Source organism: Sander vitreus, chromosome 11, assembly GCF_031162955.1.
Source record: "Sander vitreus isolate 19-12246 chromosome 11, sanVit1, whole genome shotgun sequence".
In the NCBI taxonomy this organism is placed as follows: Eukaryota; Metazoa; Chordata; class Actinopteri; order Perciformes; family Percidae; genus Sander; species Sander vitreus.
In genome coordinates, this window is record NC_135865.1 from 11,683,645 (window position 1) to 11,696,522 (window position 12,878).

The 12,878-nt window shown below is 39.6% G+C and overlaps 1 protein-coding gene across 2 annotated transcripts in view; it reads right to left on the reverse strand.

Annotated features, from left to right (window-relative positions):
* edar (ectodysplasin A receptor) overlaps positions 1 to 11,617 on the reverse strand; it is a 37,153-nt gene extending 25,536 nt beyond the window's left edge. The window contains exon 1 of one of the 2 annotated variants that reach the window (XM_078261626.1): positions 11,413 to 11,617. The gene's annotated coding sequence lies outside the window, so the exon portion shown is untranslated. Of the gene's footprint in view, positions 1 to 10,164; positions 10,311 to 11,412 lie in introns of those variants that run through there. The other variant, XM_078261627.1, reaches the window with a different exon arrangement.
* Positions 11,618 to 12,878: the final 1,261 nt, after the last annotated feature.

Genomic DNA, 12,878 nt, shown 5'->3' on the forward strand with positions numbered 1-12,878 from the left:
GTGTGTGTGTGTGTGTGTGTGTGTGTGTGTGTGTGTGTGTGGCCCAGATGAGTTCACTGTCCCATTACCATCACGTCATTGCCCATAAACATGTAATAGCAATAGAACATCCCATGGCATTCCTCTGGCTCATAACTGCAAGCACACATCACCGTTGGCTAAGCTTCAATAAAGAATGGTGATATCACTCGATAATTATCTGCCTATTTCTTAGTTATGTCTTTTTCGCACTAGGCAAAAGTTTATGTCAAAACCCCAAACTTAGTTGAAACACCAGTAAAAACATCTTTCAAGTCTGGTTTCACACCAGCTAGCAACTCTATTTCAACTCCACCAAAATGAGGTGAAGTTAAAAAACATTTAGTGAATGGCTGAGATGCTGTTTCAGGTCCTCCACACACAGTGGCTGTAATACTGAAGTGGACGTTGGGCAAACCATCATTATGAGATTGTGTGTTTGTTTTCTTACTTGTGAAATGATGGCTGGAGTTTGGATGTGAACTTAATGATAGCAATGCTTCATAAAGTCTGTGTATTTCTCTCAGTGAGGCATACATTAACATATATTTGTGTGTTTGTGTGAGTCCGTGCGTCTGCTAGGGGTGTTGAAATTAATCATTGCATCAATGCATCGCGATGCGGACATGGACAATTCTGCATTGATGCAGTGACAGACCATAATCGATTATTGCCTACTGATGTTAATTGTTGGTTTTCCGCTTGCTGTTTTTTTTAAATGTTTGCCTTTTGTCTGTTGTGTTCAGACTCCGCTACATTCAGGAAGTGTCTTTTTTAAGAGGAGATACAATTAAAAGGGGAATTCATATTTATCTGACTGCTTGAATTTGTTGATGAAAACCATGTGTAGCAATAAATAATAATATTGAGGAGGTAACGCATCGTGATGCATCGGGATATCGAAATGAAGACAGGATAATCATAACTGAATTGAATCGTGAGACCAGTGAAGATTCATACCCCTAGCCCCTGTGTGTGGTCATGTGTAATTGCTTGTTTATTTCTTTGTACATCTGCAAGATCATACCTGTGATTGTATTTACTGTTTGTCCTGCCTTGGTCTGCACTGAGCATGGAGCACTTAGTGTGTCACTGTGTGTGTGTGTGTGTGTGTGTGTGTGTGTGTGTGTGTGTGTGTGTGTGTGTGTGTGTGCTTGCTTGCTTGTGCGAGAGTAACACACACACACACACACACACACACACACACACACAGTGACACACAAATGCTCCATGCGAGAGTGTTAGTAATGAAAGCATATGTGTTGGCTGGGGTCCTTTGGTAAAGAATCACCCCTTAAGCTGCATTTGAATACAAACTATGAGCCCAGAACCAGTCATACAAAGGCTCAGAAAGATTTGCAAACAAATACAAAGAAATGTAATCAGAAAACACAGAGTGCTATGGTGTAAATCACTGTCATCAGAAGGAAAAAAGTGACTGATACATTCAGCGTTTAATAGTAAGAAAAAGCAACCAGGCGGAAGCAACTTGCATGCTTGATTACACCGCACCATTTCATTTAAAGGGCCACACTATTAAATATGTTTTATTACACATCACATTTTTTACCAACCATGCCACTATTTTTTTTTTTAAATAAGTTTTCCCTATCTTGCAGGATGAAAAAGTGTGTGTGTGTGTGTGTGTGTGTGTGTGTGTGTGTGTGTGCGTGCGTGCGTGCGTGCGTGGTCTCTGACAGGGTGGCAGTACACGCTGAATGAACGCTGCTTCTGTATGCTTCCTGAGACACGGAGGCTTCCACAAACACTGTGGAGCTCCTGTGTGTTAAATTACTGTCTCCAGTTGTAATTTGCTTCTAATCTACAAGTAATTACCAGATTACATTCAATATTCTGATCTACCGGGAATCAAATGCACAATCCTGTGATCAACTCAGCATGTGGATAAATTAATTTTCTGGCCATTAAGATGAAACAAAAAACTATGAGTCAGTGTTCCAGACAGTCTTGTAATGATTAATATGAGACATGGGAATTATAATTGGATACTAACCGCCACACCAAAAACATAAAAGAAAAAAATATGTTAAAGTATTTACTTAAAACACACTTTTCCCATCTTTCAAGGATTGCATTTATTTTCACAGCTAAATAAGATTAGAAGTCATATATATGTACATTGAATTAGTAAAGAAGACAAACAATGGTAGCAGTGAAGACTGCAATCACTCACTCACTCACTCACTCACTCACTCACTCACTCACTCACTCACACACACACACACACACACACACACACACACACACACACACAGACACGCACCTTTAATTACTGTTTTTAAGTACATTTCTCATGGAGTCTCTGAGTGTTAATTATATGAAAGAAAGACGCAGGTTGATGTATAAATGTGTATATAGATACTTTTCTTGGATCTAAGGCTTCCGTCTGATTTCCTGGTTTTATAGGGGACCCATGACACCCTAAAGCCTACTGATAACACACCTGCATCACATCTGCTCACACAAACAGTCCTGAATGAAACACATGAGCACATAGTACTCAAACTGATACAAGAAGACAAACAGTCAACCTTTTACTGGGATAACTTTTAACTCATATTGGACCATGGTGCTACTGTTGCTGATTTTTATTGAAACATTTGAGTGTTTTTTTGTGTGTGTTTGAGAGAGAGAGAGAGAGAGAGAGAGAGAGAGAGAGAGAGAGAGAGAGGGGGGATGAAGGCGCCATTAACTGCTATCTGAGGTCAAAATCTGTCTGTCTGGCTCTAAACCTCTGATGTCACTCTTCCATGTCACAGACTTGAGTGAAAAACCTTTTGATCATTGATGATGGCTAATTCCCCCGACCCCGAGGGTTTGATCTTGCGTAATTACAACTTCACACATACACACACACACACACACACACACACACACACACACACACACACACACACACAGATATATATCCTATAAATATGCACAGGGCTGGCTTCTGAGGGCAAAATAAGCTTAATTGCACAAGTCCTTGTGGTAAGACCACAACCGGTGTGTGCTTGTGTGCATGTGTGTGTATGTGTGTACTGGGTTGTGTGTTGCTGCTGAAGAGATAAAAGGGGAGACAGCACTTTATTTTTCAAATCAGGAAATGAAGAACTGCCAAATGGCTGTGGACCCCCTTAAGGCTACTCATTATGGGGTTAAACACACACACACACACACACACACACACACACACACGCCGCTGTGTTTAAAGACTGTGTCTTTTGACACTCTGTTCTACCTCTTTCCACCCTCTCGCTGTCTCTCTTAGCCTTACTCTCTCTGTCAGGGCAGGTCTGAGATGAAAGTCAGCCCAAGTCTTTTGCCCCCTGAGGGTATTAATCTTCTAACGACCACATAATCTTCGATAAATAACCCTTCTGTCTTTAGCGATGTCATTACCGGGTGAGTCTATACACAATTGTTTGTGGCACCAGTAGAACACAGAGATTGTACTGGGCAGCTCCCAGTATGAGCATGTCATTTTAACGCACTGAGGAAAAACAGTTCAGTTACTTTTTCAAAGCCTTATTTTGCAACATTTGCTAGACCCCCTCCCTTCATTAGCTCTGTCTTCATCTCTGTTTTTCATTTGGTTGCATTTGATTGCTCTTTTTGTCAGCAGATGAAACCCAATATGAAATCCACCTAACTATCGGAGGACAATTTACTCTGCTTCATTAAAAAATGCACAATAACAAACCCACTGACCTCAAAAATGTATACAATGCGATTCAATGAGACCTAAAAGAACACACCCTTCATCAGAGTTCCCTGGCCTACAGTAACAAGCATAATGCCTTAATATCATGAACTTCAAAGCAGAATTAAATCTGTATTGCTATGGACTGCAGCTAAATACAGTATGACAGCCAAATGTGATAGACCTAGCTAAAAGTAATTATGGGGATGTTTAGACCCTGTAGTTGAAAGGAGGGGTTGGCATATGGAAATTCCCATAGATCAGCTCATACAAGCACATATACATTAAGTAGACAGTTAAAGTTAATTCTCTAAACTCTTCCTCATTTTTTGCCAGTGGCAGCAGGCATCCACCCATACCTGCCAGTCAGTCTCTTTTTATTCATGCTTGTGTTTGTATTCTTTAGATCTTACTGTGTAAGCACATTGTGTGTTAATGACTAAGAACATTTCTGGTGATTAGTTTCTTATGGGAAATGGGCTTTTCATTATTGGTCATTACTTGAAAAAATAATAGTCACGTCTCTGGCAGCACAATCATACTGACAAATGTGCTTGTAAGGAGTAGATTTACTGTACCATTTAATGGACACTGTTAACCAGCGTTAAACATTGCTTTTTTTCACGGTTTCATTGATTTGATCCCATTCATTATTTTCATTATGCAATATAGAGCCTAATGTGTCTCTTTCTCTGCATCATTCTGTGTCTTTCCGTCACGTCATTCAGTATAATTACCCATGGATTGTGTGGGAAACGGCTTTTCGCCATCAGTGTTTAACACTGTAATGTCTATTCATTATGCCGGTTGATAATAACTTCCTGGCCGATTAAGTAATGGGCTAATCAGTGGCAAGGGTTCTCGGCCAGGAAGCAAACCAATGAAGAAGATGAATGAGGTTAGAGGGTGGTTTGTGGGCTCTTCCTTGGTACTTAATGTCTGATGACAATTAAATCATCAGCATGTGGATCCAAGGGTCTCTGTCATCCTGGTTTTGGTAATTCTAAAAGGAAAGTCTGTTTTCCATTGCAATCTTTCTCATTCTCCTCCCCTTTCTTTTTATTATATATATATATATATATATATATATATATATATTTTTTTTTCAATGTGATGATTCATAAACAACACATGCTTCAAATGCTTGCTATACAAATGAAATTGTACATGTTAGGACTGGATCGTTAATGCTGATATTGTTTGACTGGATTTGCTGATAGCTGATGATGTTTACCAATATTTGATAGCTTTGGCCATTTATACTGCAGTCTTAATGTCTCACTCTGAATAAAATAACATTTTGGCCCCATACAACAGCTAACCAAGCTATTGCTCTAATCCTACCATGAACACTCTCTCACATATAATCCCTCTGCTTCCAGGCCATAAACAATTTCCATAAAACAGCCAATTACTTTATCCTTGGCTCAACTTGCCAAATCCAAGCAAGATCTTAAACACATGTTACTCACTCTGACTCTGTTTGCATGTGTGCGTGCACAACACTTCAAATCCTGCTGTTTTCCAGCCAACCAAGCAGCAAGTTTATCACGCTCACCAGCTTAGAGCCCCTGATTCTCCACTACTATTACAGAATTTAGATAATTTTTGTAAAGTAAAGCACTGTGTATTTGTAACAATTTCCCACTGCATCAGGCCTGCACATGTCAGTACTAAGTATACACCTTCACGCTAACTAAATCAAACAAAAACTACCTTTAACAGTAGCAAATATAAATGTACCTTGCTATCTATAGACGCAAGAGACATAAAGAAGTTAACTGGCAAAAAGTGCCACAATAATAATTAAATAAATGCGGGGATATTGTGATTATGACTAAAATGAATGATCTGAATTAATAAGGTAATAACATTTCAACCCAGTGGGTTTGTAGATAAAAAAATGGAGCAGAAAACCACTAACGTGGATTTCCCCGCTATCATGTCTCTGCAGTCTCTCATTTAAACCTCCTGGTAAACAGATCCAGAGGGCGGGTCTAGAGGGGCGGCCCGAGAGGGGCGGCCCGGGTTGGCACCCGCCCCCCCCCCCCCTGAAATATAATTGCCCCCCCCCCCCCTCCCCGGTGCCCCCCCAATCCATTGGGCTAGAGTGCAGTCAATGAGACAAATTTGATTTCCGTTGCATCAGAGTACTGTCACTGCCTGTTCTGCCAATGGCTGCCTTTCCATTTGGTAAATGGATATATACTTTAAACACACATTGTATGGCAACTGTGTACTTTGTTGAAATTTTGAAATTACATTGTGTTGTTCTGTCCTATGCAATATTTCATTTATTTCAGCTAAGCAGATTTTCTATGCTGTATTTTGATCAAATCCCCTGTTTCCCCCCCCCTGACTAATTATTGGTCCCCCCCCCCCCGTGCTACCCCACTTTAAAACAAATCCTGGAATCAGCCCTAACAGGTCTCTCTAACAAGATTCATTTACCATGTATTTTTATCTTTACACTGGATGGCTACCCCTGACTCTATCTACTTTGTTATGTTTCATGTCAGGTTTTTCACTCAAGTAGGTCCACAATAAAGACCTAACCAAAACACCCATCACAAAGTGAACATAATTGTGAATTGTGAGTTATGAGGATATTATAATCAGAGAAACTCTTCTTACAATAGTCTATAATCATCCCCAAAAAAAACTCCGACAATTTAATTCAGTATAGTACCATGTCATTAACTGTACAGTGTCCATAATCATCTGCCTTTGCTTCTAATAATCTGAGAAGCGCACACCTCACCTGAATTTTCTGCTCTGACTTTGAATAATCATTCCAAGTGTGTGTTCAAGAATTTGGCCAATCCACTTTTAAGTAATTATAAGTGCCCTACTGTCTTTTTTTCAAGAAGTGAATTATGAAGGAGGAATGTGCTGCTGGCATTTTGTCTCCTTTCTATGATTTGGAGGCCGCTGGAGCGTAAATAGAGGGGTGGCGGCAGCGCTGTCAGTCAAATTAGACCAACCGCTTTCACCTTCTGCTGAATCAGACTGTGACTGTCTCAAAAATTCTCATCAGAACTCCCTAATGGGAAAATATCTAAAAACAAAAAGACAACACTATATTTGCAGTGCACATTAATCATTATTATCACATTGTTGCAGTTCAGGCTCACACATTGCGCTCCTGACGTGCTTGCAAATGTTCGTTTCCATTCTCCTTGCATGTCTTTATCAGTGCTAAAGGAAGTCAAACTCACTAAACAAAGTAGCCATCAAGGCTCAGCTTTCAGGAACTAAATGAGCCAGAAATAGATAAGTCTAATTTGCAACATGATGACCGTCTTAGTTTGATGTGAAAATACACCCATGATTAAAGTGATTTCCAACTTTGGAGACATGCACAAACCTCAGACGACAGCTGGCCCGCGTCTGCTGACTAAATACAGTATCCATTTAGTCCGACTCCATCCAACTGCAGCATCGTGGTTTATCAGTGTAAACTGTATTTTCGCAGGAGTGTCAAAACATGCTTGGCAGCAACTTGAATTTCCACCGACAAATCAGAGTAGTACTGACTGTCACTACAATAACTAGGCCACACAAAGAGTTGATGGCTCACATGTCACCTACAGTTGAAAGACTGCGATTCACTCATGGAAAAACTTCATGTAAAATACTTAATTCCTTAAATAATGTGCAGATGTTTTCTAAGCAGCAGAAAATCACATCTCCAATAATATCAGTGTTGAGTTACATACATGAGCAGAGCACTACATGAAATGTGTGTGTTTCTGTGCGTGCACATCTGTGTGTGATGTTTCTTCATCTCTCTTCATCTTTTGATTGCTTTAATTACAGACTTACTGTCAGCTTTCCACTCTGTGCACAGGAAAAACTAACTCTTAGGGCACATGAAAAGAAGTCACACACACACACACACACACACACACACACACACACACACACACACACACACACACACACACGTAAACACACACCTATCCCAGCTCCAGTCAGTCAGTAGGTTCTCTTTGATTCTCTGCCTGCCGGTGATCCGTCTTTCATCGTCTCCTCTCCCTTATCCCTTGTTCCCCTCTTTAGCTCTGCTGGGGCAGAACATCTCTCTGTCTCTGTCTCTGTCTCTGTTTATTTTACAGTGGCTGTAGGTGGGAAGCCTAATCTGCAACCAGGAATCCGTCTGCATGCGTCTTATTGCTGCCCTCTATCTAACCTGCAATAATAGGATAGCAGAACCATGCAGTCCTGTCAACTAAAAAGTTAGGATTTATATGTTTCCTAAGTCAATAGGATGAATATGTTTCTGGACAATACAGAACCGTAACAGACCATTGAAGAATGTACAAAACCCTTGAAATCAACAGTGGACAAGCCTTTTGGGAACCTCATGTGGTTACCAAACAAGAATACTGCCACAGCTCTAATATAAATGACCTTAACTCAAAGAGAGTTACTGTTAAAACATTGGTTTTCAGTCAAATAAATCAGCATTGGATCCGCATTGTTCAGTTCTGTTTGTTTCCAGTTGTCAGACTTTGCAATAATAAACCATAGCTGTGCGTTTTCATCCTTTGTGGAGAGTTCTTAAAACAAATCTGAAGACTCTTGGAGTCTTTCTTGCGGGGGGGGGGAATAATTCTAGTCATCTGAGCAGCAACTATAGTCATGATGGATGCAGGAATCTTCAAAGCGCAAATCCTCGTCAATCCGTTGGATAAGTAAAGACTCAATAATTTAAGCAGTTATTTCAAGGGATAAAAGTTGCAGACCAACAAAAGCATTTACGCCTGCTTCTGGTAATGTGTATTTTCAACCTGCCAACACCGGGAGGCCGTGATACACATCACACCCTAGATACTACACCCATCTGCACAGGTGCCCTGACCAACAACACGATCCCTCACCAGCTTCCCACCTGCCAATTAATTGTCTCACCAACCAAGCCAGAAACACCACAGTTTGGTGTACAAGAGCTGTTCCTTTTAAGCACCAGCCAGCACACACCAATGTGTTTTAGCTTCAAAGATCTTGTGTATTTTTGTGTATCATATAAACTATGATTTTCAAGACCTCAGTATTTCTGCCTTTCCGCAATGTAAGAAATTAAGTGCCAGATCTCCCACCACATACTCTGTATAGAAGACATTGACTGAAGTAGGTTCCCAATAAAGAGGACTATTTAGTAGACACAAATTAGACCACAAACCCCAATTGCATTAAACCTGCTCCCTTGGGCCTGCATGGAGAGGTTTCAACTGTTGATTTAGTATCGGTTTGTTAAAACTGTCTGCGCTGTGCTTGGGGATATAATAATGGTGAGAGTAAAACCCATGATTAGAAAAGTTTTTTTCTTCTTCTTCCTCTTGCTTTGCTGAGATTATTGCATGTAAATTAAAATATAATGAAATGCAGCTACCTCCTCATTTTACCAGGGACCTCCTGGAGGCCCTTCGGGGAGTCCTGGAGTCTAGATTACTTGTTGGTTGTCTGTCCTGGTGACTGTGAGGTATGCAGCAGTAATTAGTGTATATTGTCAGATTAAGCCTTTTGTTTGCTCTATAAGAACATCCCTTTTAGCTGCACACACTATCAGTGCACATGCAGTACATCAGCATACTGATAGTTCAATTTATAGCCTGTATTTTATCAGTGGATTATTTCTTTGTTCATTTCTGAACAGCTGTCAGGGTAAAATACAACTGATAGAGGTAAACAGCCTTCTGAATATACTGTACTGTACATCAACACTTCTTGTCCAGTGCTTTTAGTAATCTCAGACATTATGAATACAATTTAGTGCAACGCTGTCTTTTCACTTGAGTATTTGAGTGAAGTCTCTTTGTACTTTTTCCAGAAGTCATAAAAAAACCCTAAAAATAAATGTCAATATCCCTGTGGGGAGGAAGCTGACACTGACATTTTAGTTTATTTAGATTTATCTCCTACTGGATTGCTAGATTATCACTATACATCTACATGTGTTACATTCACATAGATACTTATTACAATCCTACATATTATACAAAATGTAAAGGATTCTTGCACATGTTCGTGGTTCTGCTAAGGCAGTTTGGATAGAAGCCTCCACCAAACAGTCCTGTCATAAATTAAAATTAGTAAGCTAATGAGCTGAAAAAACTTCACTTCCAAACGTAAACTCTTTCTGATGTGTTTAGTAGAATTACCTTTTAGATGTTGTTAGCATTATGAAACATTCAACCCTAACAGGCCTCCTGAGCTCTATAAATTTCTTGACGGGGGAAAATAATTATGCTGTGTGGATTGGAATCAGCTGTGACATAAATCTCAACAATAACTTTAACAGAGAAAAAAAACAAAAACAAGAATCCCTTCCCTTTCTATGACATCACTCCAAAATAAATAGGGTCATTGCGTGAATACTAGTACTGAGCAGTATTAAGCGACAGAGCGACGAGTAAATCAACAAATGATCTACTCACTTCATTCTAGCATGAGATGATCATGACTACAGGCGCTGGCTTTGTTACTTTTTCTGCCTTCATCCCTTTAATCCTCAGAAACCATATTAACTTCTTTTGAAGATGAGTTACACTCCCTCCCCTGCTTCTTCTCTGTGTCTCCTTCGCCTTTCTACCTGTGAACATGAAAGATTCAATGGCAGCGGAGACGCACTGTGCTGGGGGCTGCAGGGGGAGAGAGAGAGAGATACAGATAGAGAGATAGAAAGAGGGAGAGAAAGAGAAGGGGGGGGGGGGACGGATTGATTTCCACCTCCAGCAGCTACAGTTCAAAGCCAGCCAGCAGACTTCAGAGGCTCTGCAGGACCCGGCATGTCCCCAGTCGGGCCGAGCTGCCTGTCTGCGGGCAGGACTTCCCCCAGGGGCCCCGGGGCCCGGGACAGTCAGGCGGCACCAAGAAAACAATTATGCAGACAGAGGAGAAAGGTGTGCAAGGTCACACACTTGCTCAAACACACAGCCACAAATAGACAATGTCACAGGCAAACTTCCCCAACACATACACATACTCATACAGGACTGCTTTGGCTTATCAGCATTAAAATGATTTATCATCCAGATAATATAAAAACCCAAACGCTTTTGCTACTGAATGTTCTTCTACTCCTTTCACACTAATCCAAATCATCACTAGAGAATAAAGTTTACATCTGCAGCATGTTTGGAATTCAAAAATCACAACCTTGTCAAAAAAGAAATCCAGGCCTAAAGTGTGAAGCTGGTGATGTGAGAAACAATCTCGTTTGTCTTCCACCTTGGGCTACAACCTTTGCACCAACACGCACAGTACCTTTCACAAACTTCACAATGTATTTGGGGATATGCCTGTTTCACCCAGACTGTATTTAAACATGCATTTCATGTAGATGAAATTCATGCAAATAATACTATTGGAAATATATTCATACATAACTGATGCACTTGACAACAAACATATCTGTCTTTAGCCTAAGAGATGCATACTTTGGCCAGACGGAATCAGTCTGTCAAATATAATAAGATGTGACATCAATTGTTTTGACATGCATCAGCAGTGTTTCTGTTCATCCCTTACATTTCCTATGACAAAAAAAGAATAACAATTCATACGTAGCCTATTTTTAATGTAAAATTACAGTAAAGCACATGTTTGTTTGCCATAATAAGAGTTGCTCAGGAATTTCCCCCAAGTCTTGCAGCAATCCGTCCTTGCATTCCTGAGAGTCTTACCTGAAGCTCAGAGAGGGGGGCACGCTGCTCTGGTTCCTCAGCGGCACTGCGAGCTCTGCTGGCGGGGCGATCAGTCCTTCGTGGTCGGTGATCAATATGTAGCAATATAAGCATCGCCAAGGGACTGTCTGTCTACGAGTTTTTACTCCACTCAGTCCAAGTTGTGTCTCAGCCTCCACTTTGGTGCATGTCGGTGTGTCTGAAGGCTCCTCCTTGATGAGAAAAAAAAAGTGAGAGGTTTTCTCCGCCCTGAATGAGAAACAGATTAACATGTCACAGGTAGACTCTTGGCAATTAACGTGCTGCAGGCTACGACTCAACTCCGCCATCTAGTGTTTCAAGTCAAGTTTCAAAGTATTTATTGTCGTGTGCACAATCATTACAATTCGTTGTCAATGAAAATCTTAGATCGTAGTCTCTTTCCAACAATGCTCATTAAATATGTAAAAAAGAAAGTAAGTAAAATGTATTTTATTTTATTTTATTTAACCTTTATCTGACCAGGAAAAAAACTCACTGAGATTAAAAACTCTTTTTCAAGAGTGTTCTGGCAGCAGTACAGTCACATGAACACAAAGTACACAAAAACAGTTCAAACATAAAACTATTTCCCAAAGTCATAAATACATCAGGCTAAACATCTACAGCCAGATGTGTCTCCAAGTCATTTAGCATCCTCTTAAAAGCGACCAATAAGACCAGCTCATTAAGTTTCAAGGTTTTAAAAGAGAAAGAGAATCTAAGACGTAAAATAGTGCATATATATATATATATATATATATATATATATATATATATATATATATATATATATATATATATATATGGGTGTGTGTGTGTGTGTGTGTATGGAGATGTAAACAGGTGTAAAAGTAGAAAGGTAAAGTGGCAATATAAAGTCAGTGTTCATCATAAGGAAAACAACAACCAAGATTAACACAAATCAGTTTTACTTTGCACTTACTGTATACCTCTATAATAATATATGCAAAATACATTTTATTGAACATATGGGCACTGATCTATATCACCAAAGGTTACGTGTTAAATGTGTATTTGCTCACAAAAGCAGTATTTCTAGGAATGTATACACTAAAACTAATATTATTTTTATATTGTATTCTCTCTGACTATACGTATGTGTGTGTTTGTATAGGCTACATGCAGCCTTACATATTAGGGCTGCAACTAACTCATATTTTCATTATCGATTTTTCTTTTTGCCAAATGTGTATTCAATTAATTGATTAATAGTTCGTCACAAGTTTCTAGGGTAAAATTGACATCTTCAAAATTGCTCATTTGTTTAGTCAAATAGTTTAAAATCCAAAGATATCAATTTTGCTGTCACGTAAGACAAACAAAAGCAGCAAAACCTCAATGAATCATTGAAACCAGTTCATTTTATACATGATGAATGTAGTGTTTGCAATGCATATTATTATAACACGCTTTAACAAATACCA